Source organism: Staurois parvus, unplaced genomic scaffold (genome assembly GCF_062004578.1).
Source record: "Staurois parvus isolate SC_StPar_1 unplaced genomic scaffold, SC_StPar_1.0 ptg000156l, whole genome shotgun sequence".
Taxonomy (NCBI): Eukaryota; Metazoa; Chordata; class Amphibia; order Anura; family Ranidae; genus Staurois; species Staurois parvus.
The window spans coordinates 239,586-259,698 of NW_028317952.1; the positions used below are offsets into that span (position 1 = coordinate 239,586).

Genomic DNA, 20,113 nt, shown 5'->3' on the forward strand with positions numbered 1-20,113 from the left:
AACCGCTATGGATTGAGATTCACTGTTATGAGTGATTTTGAGCAAATTAATTTTTTGGATCTGGTCCTATATAAAGATAATGGCCAAATTTGTACCAAAACTTACTTCAAGGAAGTGGACAAAAACAGCTATATACCTATTTCTAGTGGACATCATCCAAATTGGCTATATAGCACTCCAAAAAGTCAGTTTACCAGATTAAAAAGAAATTGTAGCGCTAACAAAGATTTTTTCGATCAATCTGAGGTGTTAATTGAAAGATTTATAGAGAAAGGGTATGATAAGACCTTTTTGATTAAAGAGAGAAATTCGATTAGCATTAAAGATAGGGAGACGTTTCTTGGAAATAGAAAGGCTCATTTGGGATTTGAAAATAATGTACCCTTTATTACTAACTATAATATGCAATACAAAAATATTGAACGAATTTTTAAAAAATATTGGCCCATTTTGTTAAAAGATGATATACTAAATAAATTCTTATCTAAAACTCCTAAATTCATTTATAAGAAAAATAAGTCTCTTAGGATGAAACTGGCTCGCAATGTCATCGAACCCCCAAAAAAGTTCGATCTCTTTCCAAATTTAAATGGTTTTTTTCCTTGTAGGAAGTGTAAAGTTTGTAGGACTGTAAAAGTTGGTAATAATAAAAAAAGAAAGTCATTCTGCTCCTCATTTTCCAAAAAAGAATATGATATTAAATCCCTGATTACATGCAATTCTACACATGTGATTTATGTTTTAGAATGTCCATGTCATTTGAGATATATTGGGAGAACTGGGAGATGTTTAAAAACAAGAATAGGCGAACATATAAGAAACATAGTAAAAGGATTTGATAAACATAGTGTATCCAAACATTTCAAATTGGTACATAATTGTGATCCAAGCTTACTTACCTTTTATGGGATCGAGATGGTAAAACCCCATTGGAGGGGCTCGGATTTGGTTAATGAGATTTCCAAAAAAGAGACGTTTTGGATTTGTGAACTAAATTCCTTGCAACCATTTGGGTTAAATGTCGATATAGATTTGAATTGTTTTCTCACAAATTTTTAATTTTAAATTTTTATGTTATTTTAAGTATATTTTTATATAGGCAACTGTTTTAAGATGATATATGGGAGATTGTATGCTTTTTGTACAATTTTTGCATTATTTTTGTATTATTACTAGAGTTCCCCTTTATTTGTGTTTAAAGTGTTACTGGCCCTTTAAGTTCCCTTTTTGAAACACAGTCTTAGAGGGTGCTGGCCCGTTAATGTATTTATTTATTTAATTTATTTATCATTAGTGTTTTATTTAAATTTCTTTTTATTCTATTTTTGTTCTCTTGTTTTAAAGTTTTTTTGCTTGTGATGGCAAATATATTGGATACATTGTATATCTTTTGTGGACTCCTGTCATCTGTGGGGCGGCTTGCTTTGCTTGATTCCCCATTGATGTCAGCTGTTCGTTTCCTGTGAGTGAATATTTAAGGAGGTTGAGACGTCTCACATCTCCGTGAGGACGTCGATGACGAAACGCGTAGGGCGGAGCTTGATTGATGTGACGTCATTACGTTTTTGGCTGCCAGCTACTGCGCATGTGCTGAGTAGCCAGGCTCGTTTATGTGATTGCTGTTATGCTGTTGATGCTGGTGTCGGCTGGGACACCTCTTGAGTAAGTGCAATGAGTACCTAATAAAGGAATTGGTTTTTATAATATTGCACCATGAAGTCTTTCTGTTTCTCTTGAGTGCTTGGCATTTCCCCCCATGGATACGTTTGAAGGTGGTCCTTTATCTATTGGAGAAGTGGATTTTCGATTAACTACAAAGTTTTTCATCCTGTTATTTCGATCGATGAGGATCGGTGTGTTGCAGAGTTTCCGTTTCTGAAGATATATTTATGGATGATCTGCCATTATATTATCAAGGTTTTTTGGTGAAATTTTTCATATTTAGACACTTTTTTTGCACAAAAGTTTTTTGCACTTAAAAGTTTTTTTATATATTTTTTTGTGGTATTGGCATATATATTTTTTTCTGGACTTATGATTTGATGATTTCTTTATATATATTTATATATTTATACACATTTACATGGTATCATATGTGGTGGGAGTGTCCAGAAATACAGGTGTTCTGGCGAAGGATAGTTTACTTAATAGGGAAAATTACTAAAATCACTATAGGATTAGATCCAGAATTATGCCTCCTCCATATCTCAGAACTCCCAGTGAAAGCATATGAGTTCGGGGATATGGTATTACTTAACCGCAGCAAAGAGCCTGATACCCAGGTTCTGGAAGAAAAGAGAGGTGCCAACTGAGGAAGACTGGATGGGTAGAGTAAATCAGATTTCCGGGACAGAAAGATTATATTATATGCACAAGGACAAGCTGGAGATGTATAATAAAAAATGGAAAGGATGGGGAGAATATAAAGAAATGGTGAAATAGACGAAGAGATAATGTCCCTGGAAGTTGGTTTAGAATTGGATTCAGGAACAACAGAATTATATGGAGTAAATGAGAGAAGAGAGAATGTGGAGTGTGGGAGGGTGAGGGAAGGAGGGGAGGGGATGGGGAGATAGAGGGGGGGGGGGGAGAATGGGAGGGGGGGATGGTAAGAAAAGAAAGTCATATATAGGAATGAATTACATAAGGAGAAAATATGTTTTTGACAAATATTTTAATAGAAATGTCGAAATTACTTGTATTTGAATTGAAAAATTAATAAATATTTATAAAAAAAAATAAAAATGAAAGTTTTCTTTGAGTATATTTCCCTAAAGGAAAGAATGTTTACTTTTTGTTTATTAAAATATACAAAGTTTCCTGTAACTCTGGGGAAAGTTATAGCTAAGCTTGTGAACTATAGTGAAGAAAAAAAAAGGCTGGCATTTGTATTTAAAAATCAGTGCCGACATACACTTCATATTGAGAAAAAAAACGATGAAAAAATTTGTAAACCGAGGCATTATTTTCAATGGATTTTCATTCATAAACCGAAAATTACATTAATCGAGGCATTCGTAAACCAAGGTACGCCTGTATTAGTATTGCAATCCTTTGTATTGGGATACATAGAACCAACATACATCTGAATTGGCTACATAGCACATTTGTGTCACATTTGAGATATCTGGCTAGTTACACTGACCTTGCCCAGGGACTTAGGGTTGATTCACACCACAGAAATACAGGCTGGATTAGTGTCACAGCTCCGTGGATAAGTGGTTAGCACTGCTACCTCACAGTGCTAGGGTCGTCGGTTTGAATCCCAACCACGGCAATGAAGTTGCATGTTCTCCCTGGGCGGCTGCCCTAAAATAGATGTGCTGGCAGCATCTTTGCTTTCTGTCTAAATGATTCCTAGAACGTGAATTTGAATGAGGCCTTGTCTGTTCAAACACCTTCAAAGCTGCACCTTATGTGAATGTCAAACGATGAGATGAGATAAGGGCCTGGACTAATGATTGATTTGATAATGCTGGTTTGCACTCCGCCCCATTTTGGGAAGAGTTTGTCAAGTCAAGAGAAGAGTGAAAGAGAGAGAAGAGCGAGAGAGAGAGAAAAGGATTTAAAAAAAATAAAATAAATAAAATAATGGCATGGAGTCCCCCCCCAAATCCATAACAGACCCTTATCCGAGCATGCAGATACCGCATGCCTTCAAAGATCTATTTCCTTTGTTGAATTGCCTGCTTGGTTCACACTAGATGTGATTTAAAATTGCTCTTTTGGTTGGCAATTTCATTGCGTTTTCTGTAGATTTGCCAACGAGTTATTGCGTTTTCAATTGTGTTTTGCATTGCAATTTCTAATGTAGTCTATATGTAAAATCTCTACAAAATGCAGAAAAAGTTAGACCAGAACTACTTTTGAAATTGTGCTGCAGCAAACCGCGTATGTTAAGACATTCACATTCATTAGATCCGATATCAGGTACGATTTCAATTCCCAAATTGCACCTGAAATCGTGCACCCTGGATGCTACTTGGCATGTGATTTGCATGCCCTGCGACTTGCAAATCGCATGCCAAATTGCACCCGATGTGACCGGGTGCTAACACTACAGTCACATCTAATCCGATTTGGAAATTGGGCAATTTACAGTGAAGTTGCACGATTTCAAAATCAGATTGGATGTGAACGAAGCCTATTGTGGACAATAGGGTGCGACTTATTACAATTACAATTTGCAAGTCGCCTGTCATGCAAATCGCATGCCACATCACACCTGATGTGACTGGGGGCCACCCCGGTCACATCAAAGCGGATTTTGAAGTGGTGCGACTTACACTATAGTCACATCATGGGGCTTACAGTGAAGTCCCATGATTTCAAAGTCGGGGGATGTGCTGATTTAAAGTGCGATTTGCAAGACATCTGGCACAGATCTCTCTGTAAATCACATGAAAAGTAGTGTATTCATTACTTTATAAATCATTGAGGCTCCAACCAAGTTTGAACCACACCAATATGAACGCATATAGTGGTCACAACTTGGCATGTGATTTGCATGACATGAGACTATGCCAAGTCGCGCCCTATTGTCCGCTATTAGAGCAGTCACATGGGTGCGTTTCCGACACTAATTTCTAAAGTAGTACATGTACTACTTTTGTGGCGATTTGCATAGATATCTGTGTCAGATGTCTTGCAAATCTCAAGGACAACGGCAACTTCACTGTAAATCTCACGATTTCTAAATCGGCTTTGATGTGACCGGGGTGTAAGGTCTTTTTATGTTTGATTTCTGGAGTGTTTTTCCGATTTATGGGAAATCCCGCATACTAGCAACTGTGAATTGACATTTTCAGTATTGCATGCGAGATGTGGTCATGTGACTGCCTTAATTCATGCGATAATCTGCAGTGAATTGTGCCCATAGTGCCAATAAATGGTGCCATGGAATTACCCTTCACATCCCTGTTCAATTTTCTGTTGTATGCTGCACAGGTACACTTCACTGTGGATTTCTTTCTGACTTTGATTTGTGGGGCCTGTATACCAACGCAGGTGAGAAGAGGATTAGTGCTGGATAATCAGGTGCAAACACTTTCTCTGTCCAAATGAATGACAGTGGTGGGTGTGGCCTTCATTAGGGGTGGGACCTTATTTGACATGCTCTTATTGCAACCTATGTTATATAAAGACCTGCAGTAGTGGGTGATTTCCTGTTACCAGGCCAGGTTATTTTCAGCAAGTCCGTGCTTGTGGTGGTTTGGGGAGGAAGCCATATTGTGCTGAATTGCCCCAGACCCCACTCAGGCTGTGTTTTGATGTGGGCTGCAAATGTTTTGCATTTTTTTTCCTTCTAAAGTGTGTTTGTGTATTATTGTACAATGATTGTGTGTTTATTATCTTTGCATTGTAATCCTAACACGTCAATTGCTCTGCTCTTCCAAATCTGCACTTGGCTATAGTTTGCCTATTTAACCTCCCTGGCGGTATGATTATTTCAGATTTTTGGTGCTGAAAGTGGTACCATTATTGTGCATGGAAATATGTAGTTTCAGCGGCCATCTTTGAGGGATTTATACTGGTCTTCTGCTGTTCCTCTGCTCTTACTGGCTTGTATTGATGTGAGAATCCTGGATTTTGTGGCTGTTTGCTGGTTCTTGATATCAGGCTGGTGTTGGCCTAAATAAATGCGCCTTTTACAAGTTGGAAAAATGTGAGTGGCCTGGATTCTGTCTTCTGTTATAATATATATTTGGCAATATTATACTATATAATTTTTTTTCTCTGATACGGTGGAGTAAACAAGGATACCACGGTGAGGACCTGGGAGAAGATACATACCTGGTGGGGCAGGCTACTATTGATCTGATGCAAAGAGGGTTTAGGATTTCCCAAAAATCCTTAAAGGCTTTTCATTCACCAAAATCTGGTGAGTGTATTTGATGTTGGTGTGCACGGGTGATAGGTGGAAGTTTCCTAAAAGTATTTGGAATCCTCAGCTTTCATCACAAGTGGTTTTGGGGTGTTTTTCCTGAAGATTTTTTCACAGAGATATGCACCAATGATTATTGGACATTTATGTTTTGTGATTCACTAAATTTGTATGAAGGTCTATGTTGCGCTGTTTCATTTATAAATATTATTTGTGTTTTCACATTTTCTGCACAGCAGCAATTTAGAAGAGGAATACACATATTTTGTATATGGCACTTTTTTGTTGGCGCAGGAACATAATATTTTTAGTTTTTTTTATTGTAGGCCTGTAATTTTTAGGAATAACTCACTGAAATCTGTTCGAACAAGAGTCTGGTAAACATTCCGGATATGATAAAACTTGAGACACAAAATCATACATTATAATTGAATAAATAATCATAAAAAATAATAATATAATAATAAATTTAATTCAATAATATAATCAAACCAAAAACACTGAAATTTGAAATATAGCGCCAAGTTCGCACATCACTGAGCAAAGTCGCAAAATCGTTTTCAGTGTCTGATGACGAATTTCCCCACAAATCATTATCACTCAATTCTGCAAGTGGTTCTGATTTACTATCGCTGTTCTCTAGCCGGTCTAAAACCGCTTTTGACCTAAAAGGACGCTTTTTGGATGCCATGGACTTTTCTAAGTTTCCAGGCAGAAAGAACAGTCAAAATGCAGGCAGAGCACAGGACAAAGCACTAGGGACAAAATGTATGTGAAATGCTTTGAAATAGCAATGTTTGCTATGTACTATTCGTTTACAAAAAAATGACAGATTTTAAAATTTGCTGCTAGTTCCGGCCCCCGTATGTCCCGACGTCATAGGGACCGGAACACGGAAGCCGGATGCCGGCATCGGCCGGAGGAGATGGCCGGGGACGCTGCAGGAGGGACATCGCGGGAGCGAAGGACAAGGTAAGTGCTGCAGGGAATCCCTGAGCAACGTCGCATGGTAAGCCCGAGTGTAGCTCGGGGATACCGCTTTTGGTACTGAAATTTTACCCTGAGCTACACTCGGTAATACCGCCAGGGAAGTTACACTGAAATGCAGTTTTAGGACAAACCTGATGAGAAATGTATGTGTGAGTGATTTGGGGAGGTGGGAGGCGTTTGGTATTTTGGCACTGTCTTATGTATTTTTATATTGATATTTTGATCTGCAGCCTGTTTTGTGGATAGATAATCTTACTAAGTGATGGTGTGTATTCATTTTATGGCCCTGAAAATGTTGCTTGATTCATATTAACTGTCTGTTTCCTGCTGTAACCTGTGAAAGCACAGTTCATTAGAAGTATAATCTTTTAGATTGTAAGGTCTAATGAGCAGGACTGTTCTATTTTAGCAACATCAATCCTGCTTTTCTTTTTCCCACCAAAAAGTTGACTGTACCTACTTGTTGCTGATCTCCAAATAAATGTGGAATATGTATTTGATCAATAAATGTTTGGACTATGTATTTTTTGGGGGGTTATTTCATGTAGCAAAATTAGTTAAAATACCGGAATGCCCAAAAACATATATTAGCAATTAACATTAACAACAACATTTAACAACATTACCAATGGAGTTCCAAACATTTAGATAACTCCAAAATGATTATGACATAAATACAGCTGACTCACCAGTTGAGAAACAAAAGGTGGTGTCCTCGGACAAACGTGACACTGAAAGAAAAAAAGTGAACACCAGGGGAAAGAAATCCCAATAGCCTAGTGGTTCCAATGAGGACAATCCGCAGCTTGTAAAGAAAAAATCAAACATTTAAATTAAATTTAAATCCTGAAGAAGCCCACGTGACTCGGTGGGCGAAACGCTATGACGTCACATCCAGGTGACGTCCGCGCTTGCTCAGTACCGGCTCGGCCGGTTCTCTGGCCGTTTTTACCTTCCTGCACCCTCTGCATGGATATATCAGTGCACACACAGGCCCTAGCACCTCCATAAGACGCCGCTCCATAGCCTGGCTGCACTGCTGCACGCTCTGCACAATCTGAAGTACATACTTACCCTCGGTGGAATCAGAATATCTGCACCTACTATGAGGTGCTCAGCTATCAAAGCTGCAATTATTAGATTGGAAGCAGTCTGCATACTACCTCAGTGAGTGATTATCCTATACAGGAAACATCTTTCTCCAGTGATAATACACCAGAGGATCTTTGTCCACATGCAGCAAAATGGGCAGGATGCGGTGAGCAATGTTATGAATAAGCACCAGTTGTGCATAACTATGACTTTATTGCAGTAGCTACAAGTGCTGACCGAGTATTCATGATATATGACTGGTGACTCTTAAACGTTGCACTGTGCTTCTATCAACATATCATTATGTTTGCTGTGCTATAACATACTGTGTCTACTACTTATTTACTGCTGTTAACAGCCAATCTGATATGTCTGCTGTCTATCCATCATAGGCTCATTAAACATCACCGTTGGGACATAATTGATAACAGGCCAGTTACCAATTTATAGGGTCCTTTCAATAGTCCAATGCACCCAGTGGGATGCTTTTCATATGCCTCTCTATTGGGTTATATGCTTAGTCAATGAGCTTACTGGCAGTCATCATATCAATACATCTTCTGAATGACCTATATCAGGTGGACACTATGTATTTCTATGTGCAATTTTGAAGTCTAAGTGATGGTATTCCAGCGAGTCCAGGCATAGAAACTCGGAATCTGAACCTATTACTTTCCATCTAGAACCATGCCATTGATGCCTTAATTATCAACTAAGTGGTGCTGCCGCAATTTATTCAAGCTTTTCACTCCTTGCCTCTCCATAATATAGCATCTTATGCGATGCAGAACTTTCCTCACAATGAGGGTACCTTGAAATTAGGAGATACAGGCAGGTGGGAGTGATCCTTCATCCCTTTGGGAAATTCATCAATACCACGTTGATGGCATGGTATGACATCATGTCTGGCTTCTCATCACATTGATCCATTTATCAATACCTATATATATTTATTCTTGATTAATAGTTATTTTTTATGTAATTTTCCTTTGCTTCATGCATTATTTTTTGAATGTTTCATATGATATATATATCCATCATAGGTCTTTCATACTGTCCCCACTGGCTAACAGGTATACTCTTTGAGTCGCCGTGACTTCGGAGTGTGGGCTGTCTCCTAGCATGACCACGCTGTCTTTTCTTTTATCTTTTTGTTGGTGGTGAAGGTGTCAGATATTATGATATTATCTGATGCCCATTATATCCTCTACAACTGTTTTGGATGTGTAGGCCAATTATAATTTTTTAGGTCATTTTCTTCTAGCTCTGAGCTTTCACATCCAGAGTGAGCCATTGAGTCCCATATATATGTATATATATTTGATTAAATACCCTGTATTGGATATATTAAAGTTGTTTGGTAACTGAACAGTTTTTTTTTTAATATACTTTTAGACTGCCTTGGCGGTAGAAATTTACTAAAAAATCTCCCCTGAAGAAGCCTGTGAGGGTGAAACATGTAGGGAGTATACTACATTTACCTAACCAAGTCTGAATCTCAGTTGGTATTCTTAGAATTGAAATAGTTTTTATGTTTTTGTATCTTTTCCTTTCTTGTTTTACCAAAATACGAAATAAAAATGATATAACTTTTAATGTGTGATATTCATGTCTATGCACCCTGAAAGTTCCATCTTCTCTATTGATTATTTGCAATTTTAAGGGATGTGGTGCAATAATCATATCTGTTCACTCGCTCGCCACTTCACTGTTTCATTAATCCAGGCATTTTAATATGCCATTTCTTCCAGTGATGAGTGAATGACTTGAGTTTTATTTTTTCAAAAAAACTAATTAATTTTTTTTTCACATGCTGTCTTGTTTGTTTTATTTGTTTTTTTTTTGTGTATATCAATTTTTCCCCTCGTTTTTTTTTTTAAATATTATCTTTTATATTGAATGATGTCTGATTTTTGTGGAGAGGCATGGGCAGGACTTATGTCTAAAATACAATCCTCCCAAGATGCCAATGCTCTAAGGGAGGCAAATTTTGAGAAAATCTTTTTCAAATTACAATGTATGCTAGAGAGGAAGGTACGCATATATTGGCACAAAACATACTTTGAAAAATATCATGATCAGAAAATTGTTCCATGGGGTTTGAGGATTCAGATCTTTCCTAATCTTAGAAAAATTGAAGATACCTTAAAAAATGTTTGGGAACAGAATTTACAACAATGTTCTCTACATGATTATGACACTGTGTCAACAATATGACCATGAACTGGTGGATCTGGATGCTCAAATTCAAAAATGGTATATGGAATATGATTTCCTTATATCATTAGCCCAATTTTCCCAAAAAGAATGCAAATTAAAGGAACATCTTGTACAATATACTCTCAAGATCATCAATGATACGCAGAGTAGATTTTTATGTGATAAATTGGCTTATGATATGGGTTATGCTTATAAATGGAATCAAAAAGTCCACTCTAGATATACCCCCAAACGCAGTATTCCTTTGCCTAATAATGATGATTGTGCCTCTAATATGTCTTCTGTTTCCTCTCTATCTTCCAGTCAATCAACGGTCTATCAAGATGTTACAGGTGATACGAATCCTAAAAAACGTAAAGGGGAGTCGATTATTTCTACTACTGATCTTACCACACGGTCACTAGGTTCTAATGATGAACGTAAACCTACATCTGTGCGGCCCAAACAAGCACCTTCACGCTTTCATTCATCACATGCATCACATTCTATACCTCATCAGGCTACTGTCACACACCTTTGGGTAATGTATGTCATAACTCTAATCCATCTATATACATCTCTTCAAGTCTTTCCACTTCTATCCCTTCCAAAAATGATTCCACATTAACACCAAATTCCAATTCTATTTCTACTGATGCTCGAGTAGCACCTATTTTTTTAGCCACCACAAACACAGATTTACACAAACACACTCTACAGAATCTTTTAACACCGATGTGAGTGAACACTCTGATTTTGAAATAATTAATCTATCTTCATATCCCCTCACATCTGATGAAAGATATGTACTTCAGTTAGGATTAACTTTTTGCCCAGATAGTGATGTAAACCGTTTTTACCTCATCAAAGATGTACATTTATTTGCAAGGCGTTTGATGTTTAAAGTCTTGTATGATAAATACAATACTATTCAATCACAAACTTCGGATGTTGATCCTCAAATTAATTGGACAGACAATGATCTTCAGGCCTTGGATGACCTGATGGAGCTGCGGGAAGAGGGCCAGGTGGGCCTCACACAGGGGGGAACCCCCTTCCCCCCGTACCTCCGCCTTTCCCCCTCCCCATAGATTCAAAACCAAGTCATCCAATTTTCCAGTCTTGAGTAACAATCCCAACATTTGGGCCTTTGTGCAACAAACCACCATAGAAATAGAAAAAACTGCATGGCATAATACATATGCCGATAATTTGACCTCTGCCCACAAACTATACAAAATAACACCAGTATAGTTATTAAGCCTGCTGATAAGGGAGGAAATTTAGTCATTCAGGATCTTTCACAGTATGAACAAATGTGTATGGTAATTCTAAGAAATAGAGAATGGTATAGGCCCATATCTAAAATGGTTATTGACTATTATGTCAAAGAATTCAGAACTCTTATTTTAAAAGCCTACCAAAAAATATTATTGACAAAGATACCTGATCCTATCTTAATGTTAACCAATAGCCGCTCGGCCAGTAGCCGTTTGGCGGCCGGCAAAATGCTGTAGATTTCCGGGGTGGACCCCATATGGCGTCCTCCCTGGCATGCGCAGTTTTCACGCTTGCAGAGCCGCGATCTGTCACCGGCCGTGTACCTTGGATCACATGCACATATCATGTGATTAGCTGTGGCCTAATCACAGCTAAGCACAAAAAAAGAAAAAAGTCTAAATGAATCGATGTCATTCAGGTAAATGCTTGCTTATAGCAAAGTAATTCTTTGCTATAAGCAAATTGTGTAGAAAAAACAAAAAAAAAAACTGATCACTTCCCCAAAGTAGTAAAATGTTACTATGGTAACATTGTACTACTTTGGACATAGTGAAATATGAAAAAAAAATCTTAAAAAAAAGAAAAAAAATGTAATAAGAAATTTAAAATAATAAATTTTTTTTTAAAAAATTTAAAAAAATATATATTTTTTTTCATACTGTCACCAGTCAGTGTCCCTGATCACCGCCATGCCAGTTATATGATGACACTGTACTGCACTGGTGACAGTATGTAAAAAAAAAATAGTGAAATTTTTTTTTTTTTTTCATTTTCCGAAAAATGATGACAAAAAAATACAACTTCAAAATAAAACTCGCCATGCCTCTTATGAAGTACATTGGACTGTCTACTTTCCAAAAAGGGGTCATTTGGGGGATATCTGTACTGTTCTGACATTCTTGGACCTCAAAAAATTAGATTGGCTGTCAGTACTTCAGGATTGATCAATATTCAGATCTATACCATAGTTTGTGAACTCTATAACTTTCCTACAAACTAAAAAATACATCCTAATTTGGGTTATTTTCACCAAAAACATGTAGTAGAATACATCTTAGCCTAAATTTATGAAGAACAATTATTTATTTGCAAACTTTTATAACAGAAACAGAAATTTTTTTCAAAATTTTCTGTCTTTTTTTGTTAATTTAGCAAAAAATAAAAACCCCGGCGGTGATTAAACACCACCAAAAGAAAGCTCTAGTTACAGTGGGGCAAAAAAGTATTTAGTCAGCCACCAATTGTGCAAGTTCTCCCACTTAAAAAGATGAGAGAGACCTGTAATTGGCATCATAGGTAGACCTCATCTATGAGAGACAAAATGAGAAAAAAAAATCCAGACAATCACATTGGCTGATTTGGAAAGAATTTATTTGCAAATTATGGTGGAAAATAAGTATTTGGTCAATATTAAAAGTTCATCTCAATACTTTGTTATATATCCTTTGTGGGCAACACGGACTTTCAACTCCCTCCAAGGGTTTTCTATGGGGTTGAGATCTGGAGACTGGCTAGGCCACTCCAGGACCTTGAAATGCTTCTTACGAAGCCACTCCTTCGTTGCCGGGCGGTATGTTTGGGATCATTGTCATGTTGGAAGACCCAGCCACGTTTCATCTTCAATGCCCTTGCTGATGGAAGGAGGTTTGCACTCAAAATCTCACGATACATGGCCCCATTCATTCTGTCCTGTACATGGATCAGTCGTCCTGGTCCCTTTGCGGAGAAACAGCCCTAAAGTATGATGTTGCCACCCCCATGCTTCACAGTAGGTATGGTGTTCTTTGGATGCAACTCAGCATTCTCTCTCCTCCAAACGACGAGTTGTGTTTCTACCAAACAGTTCTATTTTGGTTTCATCTGACCATATGACATTCTCCCAATCCTCTTCTGGATCATCCAAATGCTCTCTAGCAAACTTCAGACGGGCCCGGACATGTACTGGCTTAAGCAGGGGGACACGTCTGGCACTGCAGGATCTGAGTCCCTGGTGGCGTAGTGTGTTACTGATGGTAGCCTTTGTTACGTTGGTCTTGTTATCATTTTGACCCCACGGGGTGAGATCTTGCGTGGAGTCCCAGATCGAGGGAGATTATCAGTGGTCTTGTATGTCTTCCATTTTCTAATTATTGCTCCCACAGTTGATTTTCACACCAAGCTGCTTGCCTATTGCAGATTCAGTCTTCCCAGCCTGGTGCAGGTCTACAATTTTGTTTCTTGTGTCCTTCGACAGCTCTTTGGTCTTCACCATAGTGGAGTTTGAAGTGTGACTGTTTGAGGTTGTGGACAGGTGTCTTTTATACTGATAACAAGTTCAAACAGGTGCCATTGATACAGGTAATGAGTGCAGGACAGAGGAGCCTCTTAAAGAAGAAGGTACAGGTCTGTGAGAGCCAGAAATCTTGCTTGTTTGTAGGTGACCAAATACTTATTTTCCACCATAATTTGCAAATAAATTCTTTCCAAATCAGTTGATGTGATTGTCTGGATTTTTTTTTCTCATTTTGTCTCTCATAGTTGAGGTCTACCTATGATGCCAATTACGGACCTCTGTCATCTTTTTAAATGGGAGAACTTGCACAATTGGTGGCTGACTAAATACTTTTTTGCCCCACTGTATGTGAAGAAAATGCTAAAATTTTAGTTTGGGTACAATGTTGTATGACCGCGCAATTGTCATTCAAAGTGTGAGAGTGCTGACACCTGAAAAAGGGCCTGGGAGGGAAGGGGATAAAAGTGTTAAGGATCCTAAAATTCCCACTTTTTATGCACTTCCCAAAGTGCATAAATCTGTGGCTTCCTCCTCGGGTCGTCCCATTATCCCGGGCTGTGATAGCCTTACACAAAATGTAAGTTGTTTGGTGGATAAATATTTGCACCCTCATGTCAAGTCACTTTCCTCTTATGTGAAAGATACTATAGATCACTTGAAGATCATTGATGGTTTGCATGTGCCCAGGGACACATGATTGGTTGCTATTGACATAGAAAGTTTGTACAACGCTATTCCTCATGAGAAGGGGCTCTCAGTTAAAGCTGAACAATTATGTGAACGGGGTGTGGCAGTTTCCAAATATAACAAATTTGTGTTACAATTATTGAGATTCATTTTAACACACAACGTGTTAATGTTTAACCTCTCCCACTACCTCCAGGTGCAGGGGGTGGCGATGGGTACTCGATGTGCCCCGTCGTATGCCAACCTGTACCTGGGGGGATGGGAGAGGGACTTGTTTGCCCATGAAAATCTTGATTATTATCTCCAACATGTTCTTTCCTGGTATCGTTATATCGATGATATCCTGATGCTTTGGTCAGGCACATATACTGAACTTACCAATTTTATGACTATACTGGGTTGCAATGATTACAATCTAAAACTTACCATGTCTTGTCACCAAGAGAAAATCTCATTTTTGGATGTACAAATATTCATAGAGCCAGATGGCTCTTTGGGATCATCCCTATATAGGAAGCCTTCTGCAGGTAATACTATTCTACAAGCTTCAAGTTCCCACCCCAGCTCTTTAGTAAAGAGTATTCCTTACAGCCAGTACCTCCGACTTAAACGGAACTGTACCAAAGATGAGGATTTTATTCAAGAAGCCAATCTCCTCTATACCCGGTTACGGACAAGAGGATATAGCCATTCTTGTTTAAAGAAAGCCTTTAATAAAGTTCATAAACAGGAGAGACGTTCCCCACTTTTTGGAAAACCGAAAACTAAAGATGATTCTAGGATAAGGCTTATTACTACTTATACCAAACAACATTCACAGATAAATAAAATTCTTCAGAAATATTGGCCTCTCTTGTTGGCTGACCCAACGGCAAGTAAATATACTGTATATCTCTAAACCCCATGGTTATATATAAACGAGCGCCTTCTGTAAAAGATAAGTTAGTTCAGAGTCATTATAGTCCAAGTCTACCTAATTCTACCGGTAATACTGGTTCTTTTTCCTGCCGTAAATGTAATTTTTGTAGCCTTATGCCAAACTGTGGGGAAATCCATCTCCCAGATGGTTCAGTCCACCAAATTAAATACAGAATTACCTGTCAAACACCAGCTATAGTTTATCTGATGAAATGCCTCTGCGGTTTTTTCTATGTGGGCAAAACAAAACGTCACTTTTTGAACGAATAAGAGATCATGTTTCCCTCATTAAAAATCATAAGATGGAAACTCCTATAAGTAGACATGTAGGTCTATATCATGATTTTGATCTAGGAATGATTAAATTCATGCTCCTTGAACATATTCCCCCACATGTACAAGGTGGGAATTATGATCAAATACTCAAACTCGTGACACGGATCTATAGGCTTAATGCTACTCAATACCCAGGCTTGAATGAATCCCTGAGTTTCAAACCTTTTTTATAATACATTTTGTGGCCTTGTCCTGCCTCCCCTTCTCCCATACAGAGATCGAATAATCATTCAAATGTTCTTCCCTTTTTTTTATTCTTCCCTTTTTCCTATTATACTCCATTATTTATTTATGTAATTTGTATGTATAACCTGGTACTACAATCAGGGTTGATATTTGTTTATATTCTTTGAGGATGATTTTTTGTTTAAAATTTGTATATGCTAATTTTTCCTGATTTTTAAGATGTGGACCCCTATGGCTTTTCTGGATGTGAATCGTAAATTACCAATATATTCCATTAGAGCTCAACGTCCTTTTGGCAGTTGTCAACTTGGTTGACACGCCTTTATATACAATCGCAATCTCTGCAAGGCTCCAAATAGTATGAGAGACAATATATTTAACTTTGAAGAACCTTTATCCAATCTGGCATTTATGTCTTTAAACGCAGCAGATATAGAACGCACCTTCCGGTCAAATTAGTTTTTTCTTTTTATTTAGTATTTTTTATTTTAGTCCTTAGGGGACAATAGAGCAAAAGACTGATTTGTCTGGACCATCTCCACTTTGCTAAGTTTTTTTTGTTTTGTTTTGTTTTTTTGTTGTTCATGCTTTTTTTGACAACCTGTTTATAAAACTTTTGGCCATAATTTTTGTTTTCAGCCTCAAGATGGCAGTAGAATTGGGGTCTGGTCTAATTAAGCCAGCTTTGCCTAAGTTCCACCTGCTTTGTTCCCTCCCTTAATGAGTGATGTTCTGTCAGTCTTTTATTGTAGTGATAGATTAATGGTTCACATGTGCAGGAGAGCCTTTGCACATGTGAAGTTGTATCTTAGACGTCCACACGCGGCCATTGATATCATACGTCGGCCGGCGTGAAGGATATAAAAGAGGGTAGGAAATTTAAAAATGCTTTCTACTAATCACCAGTGCACACTGAGTATCTTGGAGGCTGTATTGGATCTGAACAGAGGTATTTAGACTGATTTACTCAATGGAAGGCCTTTAAGTAAATGGTGACTTCTCTGTCACCTGAGGGCCTGCTTCATATTGCATTCTTACAGTAGTGATTGTTTTTTAAGCTAATATCATCTGGTCTTTTGTCCTTTACTGATATCTGGTGATGGAATTGAAAATTGATCCTCAATTAAAATCCTTTTTTCCTACATTTTCCTTGCTACTTGAATTGCAATATTTAACAGGTAAAATCGGTTTATTTAATTTTAACCCTTTATTAACTTATAACCTTTTCCTTATATACCATTTTGGAATTAAATTAATCTTTTGATTCCCCTATGTTTATTTCGTTATACCTAGATGGATATATGATGCCCATTATATGTTTTTCAACTAATCCCATTATGCTTAGATGGATATATGATGCCCATTATAATCTTCAACCCTATTTGGACATTCTAGGCCAATTAGACCTCTAGACAGAACATATTTCCATATTTCTCTGCAATTTCCATAGGTAAAATCAATTAAGTTAATTTTTATTAATTAACATCTCTTGATTCCTTTTTTAAATTAAATTAATTTCTGATTTTTGTCTATCCTATTTTGTCTAGATGGATGTTTGATGTCCATTTTTTCCTCTCTTATGGTTGTGAATGAATAGGTCAAATAGAAAGTTAGGTTATACCTATACATCCTAAAGCATTTTAACAGGTAAAATTGCCCAAAGTTTATCTCAACCTATTGAATTATAATCTCTTAATAGTTTCCGTTAAATTTAATTAATCTTTTTTGTTTATCCTATTGTGCCTAGATGATATCTGATGCCCATTATATCCTCTACAACTTTTATGGACGTGTAGGCTAATTAGATTTTTTAGGTCATTTTCTTCTAGCTCTGAGCTTTCACATCCAGGGTGAGCCATTGAATCCCATATATATTTTTTTATATACTTTTAGACTGCCTTGGCGGTAGAAATGTACTCAAAAATCTCCCCTGAAGAAGCCCGTGAGGGCAAAACATGTAGGGAGTATACTACATTTACCTAACCAAGTCTGAATCTCAGTTGGTATTCTTAGAATTGAAATAGTTTTTATGTTTTTGTATCTTTTCCTTTCTGTTACCAAAATATGAAATAAAAATTATATAACTTTTAATGTGTGGTATTCATATCTATGCACCCTGAAAGTTCCATCTTCTCTATTGATTATTTGCAATTTTAAGGGATGTGGTGCAATAATCATATCTGGTCACTCGCTCGCCACTTCACTGTTTCGTCAGATATTATGTGCTTCTGATACATGTTTTTGATTTTTGTATTTTTGATTGTGCAATACATTTTTTCTTTACAAGCCGCTGAATGTCCTTATTGGAACCCCTAGGCTAGTGGGATTTCTTTCCCCTGGTTTTCCCTTTATTTCTTTCAGGGTTATTTCATGTTCAATATACTAGCACCCCTAACACTTATATTTTGTGAGCTATATAATATGCTCAAATCTATCTTGTTAGAGCACACATATGCAAGTATGTCCAAACTAACAAATTAAAAGCCCCCTATTGCACCACAAGACCATGTTATGTACCAACGAATAGGTTGTGTTCAATGTGCAGCTAGCTATTGTTTTTCTACAATCCTCTTAACAGTAATAAATTAGACCCCCAATTTATGTTGACTTTGGCCTTTACCGGCAAACATGTATTCGCCAATGCCAAATACACAATAGAGCTGCAAACATACATTCGCCAATGCCAAATACACAATAGCGCTGCAAACATATATTCGCCAATGCCAAATACACAATAGAACTGCAAACATGTATTTGCGAATGTCATATACACAATGGAGCCACATGGAAAATTGCTATGGTGCACAAATAAATGCCAAGACGACTGTTGGAGGAGGCGCTAGAGCAGCTGTCATACCAGAAATACGTCATCACGTTTGCGGAAGGACGTTCGCAGGCACCCGAAAGTGGTAGCGGGGAGTGTTAGTGGATGGGAGTGTAGTTAGGAGAGCTTAGTGGTAATTTGCAAATCTAATTTCTTTTCTGGAATTCGTGTTCTTTTGTGGAATTCCAGACCACATCTGGACATGGCGAGATCGCTGTTCTCGACCAAGGAGCTGATTCTCATTTACAGGGGAAACATTACTAATTGTTGTATTTTCAGTTGAAAACATGTCCGATTCCTAAATACATTGAGGTACATAGCAGAGGTTAAAGGTATTCCATAGAAGAAGTTATTCTTCTTCCTAACTATACAGGTGGCACAGAAAATATCCAAATTTATATTTATGGTAAAAATACACTAAAACATTATTAATGGACACAATCCCAACCATATTCCTGTTAAATCTAACAGATTAAAACCTGTGTTCATACAGCTGCTGTGTCCCCATAGTGTAACAGGTGGCTCCAGCCACATGAACAACCCACTCATTTATGCTGTACAGGACAGAGGACCTGTGTGAATGGGGCATTTTTGACTTTCTTTTCCTCAGCTCAATAATTTCAATGGGCTGCCTAACGTGTGGGAACATGCACAAAAACTGCAGGCATATTATTTTAAAAGTGTGTTGCACCTAACTGCACAGTAATGTGGTGCCATGCGGTTTGGTGGCTGCGAATGCGTCTGTGTTTACTAGACGTGTGGAGGTGCAATTAAGTTTTTATCACGGTACCTGCACACTTCTGCAAAGGGCATTGCATTTCTTTGCTGTGCATGAAAATGCGTGCTCTTGCATGCGTTTCTGCACCACAAATGGTGTGAACAAGTCCTAAGGGCCAGTTCACACTATAGAAACACAGTCTAGATGTGTTCCAGATGCGTTTTTGCATGCACTTATTTTATGTATGTTTAGCATGTTCCAGTGCATTTTGGATGCGTTTTTGATGTGTTCCAGTACATTTTTTTTATGCATTCCAGTTCATTTTTTGCCATCTCTTTTTCTTCAATGTAATTAAGGACATGTGCGTTTTAGTGCATTCCAGGGCATTTTACCATGTTCCAGTACAGTTCTATGCATAAACATTGCGGCCTGTTCAACTTTTTTGGCAGCACCTGCAATGCACTGGAACTGCAAGTGCTGATGTGAACTATGACACAGACAACCATATAACCTTCTTTCTGTGTGTTTTGGATGCAGAAAAAGCAACTGAAACACATGTAGTGTGAACTGGCCCTAAAGGTTATTATAGGTAAGAGAACGGGATTGACCAGGAATTGTGAATTCAATCAGACTAGTGGTGAGATACAATTAGGAATCTTATAACAATGCTAGATCTGAGCTGTAGCTGATAGGAAATGAGACACATTAACTTGATCAGTAAATAAA

General features: G+C 37.7%; 1 pseudogene; it reads left to right on the plus strand.

Annotated features, from left to right (window-relative positions):
- Positions 1–9,868: 9,868 nt before the first annotated feature.
- Positions 9,869–17,646, plus strand: LOC149463215 (uncharacterized; annotated as a pseudogene).
- Positions 17,647–20,113: the final 2,467 nt, after the last annotated feature.